General features: G+C 33.8%; 1 pseudogene; it reads right to left on the bottom strand.

Moving 5' to 3' along the window:
* Positions 1 to 293: 293 nt before the first annotated feature.
* Positions 294 to 1,170, bottom strand: LOC110214284 (uncharacterized; annotated as a pseudogene).
* Positions 1,171 to 2,093: the final 923 nt, after the last annotated feature.

Raw genomic sequence — 2,093 nt, 5'->3', positions numbered from 1 at the left:
AATACTTACAAACTTTTGTTACCAATTTCACAATTTTTCAAGAAGTTTACTAAAACAAGCAAAATATTTCATCTAAGCAGAAACACAAGACAATCACTGACAGGGAAAAAGAATTTGGGATAAACAGTCGAATTAACCCATTTGCAGCAAAATAGGTGGAAGACTCCCATATTCAGATTTAAAGTTTCCTTCCAGTGTGTTTACTAATGCTTTAAAAAGTTTAAGTTCTAACTGAAGGTGCCTCATAATCATAATATTAATGAAGTTTCTCTTCATTGTGAATTTCCTGATGCTCAATAAATTTCAATAAATTTGCGACTAAAGGCTTTCCCACACTCATTACATTTACAGGATTTCTCTCCAGTGTGGACTATCTGATGTTGAACAAGATTGGAGTTTTAACTAAAGGTTTTCCCACAATAATTACATTCATAATATTTCTCTCCAATGTGAATTCTCTGGTGTTGAATAAAACAAGAACTCTAAATATAGGCTTTCCAACAGTAATTACATTCAAAGGGTCTCTCTCCAGTATGAATACTTTGATGGAGAATAAGTTGTGAGCTCCAACTGAAGGCTTTCCCACATTCATTACACTGATAGGGCCTGTCTTCACTATGAATTCTCTGATGTAAAAATAAGTTCTGTGTTCAAACTAAAGCCTTTTCCATACTCATTGCACTCATATGGTTTTTCTCCAGTGTGAGTTCTCTGATGTTAAATAAGGTGTAAGTTCCAACTGAAGGCTTTCCCACATTCATTACATTCATATGCTTTTTCTCCAGTGTGAATTATCTGATGTTTTATAAGACTTGAGCTCTGAGTGAAGGCTTTCCCACGTCCATGACATTCATTGGGTTTTTCCTCAGTATGAATTCTCTGATGGGGAGTAAGATTTGTGCTCTTACTAAATGCTTTACCATACACATTACATGCATGAGGTTTCTTTCCAGTGTGAATTCTCTGGGACTGAATAAGATGTGCATCATGACTAACCACTTTCCCACATTCATCACACTCATAAGGTTTCTCACCAGTGTCTCTGGTGCTTAATAAGGTTTGAGCTCCTACCAAAGATTTTGCCACATTCATTACATGCATACGGTTACTCTCCAGTATGACCTCTTTGATGCAGAACAAAGTCTGAATTATATTTAAAGTTCTTGCCATGTTTCACATTTATGGGCTTCCTTATCTATCAGACCTCTTGGATTTGTAACCAGGTTTGCATTCACACTTGAGCTTCTTCTCAATTTAACATGTTACTTACCTTTGTCTGGTATAGGAGTTTCCATGTGAGATGAAGTCACTTCCCTAAAATGTCTTACTAGAGTTAAGGATTTCTTCAACATCTCCTACAAAAACTTTTCCTGATAACTCCTGCAATTTCTTATAGGTTCCAAAAAAATCTATAAACTTTGGTCCAAATGTTAATCCCTGTAATTCTATTTCTTCAAAAATGTCTTGATATAGAGTTGGTGGCTTGCTATCCTTTGCTATCTTGGAATCTGAAACAATAAAATCAACTAATTTGAGCACTTGAAATTTATAAACCACCTTCCTCCTTTCCTCATAACAATTCTTTGACGTAGGTAGTACAAATATTATTATACTCATTTTACATATGAGGAAACTGAGGCTTAGGAAAGTTAAGTGAGTTGCCCAAGGCCATAAAGCCTATGAGTTGAGGAACTGGAATTTGATTTCAGGGTTATTTTTGCAAACTCCAAGTTCAGTATTCTTTTTGCCACATGATTCTGCCTCTCCGAAAGTCCAATTTCTATTTATTTATTTACTTTAGTGAAATTTTTATTTTTATTATTTTTGAAAGCATCAATAAAACGTGTGTGTATTTGTTTCAAACCCTACTATATTACTTTCTTTTTTTTAAGTTAAGCACTTTTTATTTTTAGGCATTCCTGGAAATTGTGCCAAAATGAAGACTGTGATAAAATAGATCTTATGTTCTCTTAGCAGCAGTGTTATATTCTTTTTAAAAATATATATATCTATATTTATTTACTTATTTTTAGTTTTCAATATTTACTTCCACAAGATTTTGAGTTCCAAATTTTCACCCCATCTCACCCTCC

This window comes from Phascolarctos cinereus, unplaced genomic scaffold, assembly GCF_003287225.1.
Source record: "Phascolarctos cinereus isolate Bilbo 61053 unplaced genomic scaffold, phaCin_HiC Scaffold_4;HRSCAF=312, whole genome shotgun sequence".
NCBI classification, from domain to species: Eukaryota; Metazoa; Chordata; class Mammalia; order Diprotodontia; family Phascolarctidae; genus Phascolarctos; species Phascolarctos cinereus.
Note: the sequence above shows the minus strand (reverse complement) of the source record. Positions and strands in the feature narration are given on the sequence as shown.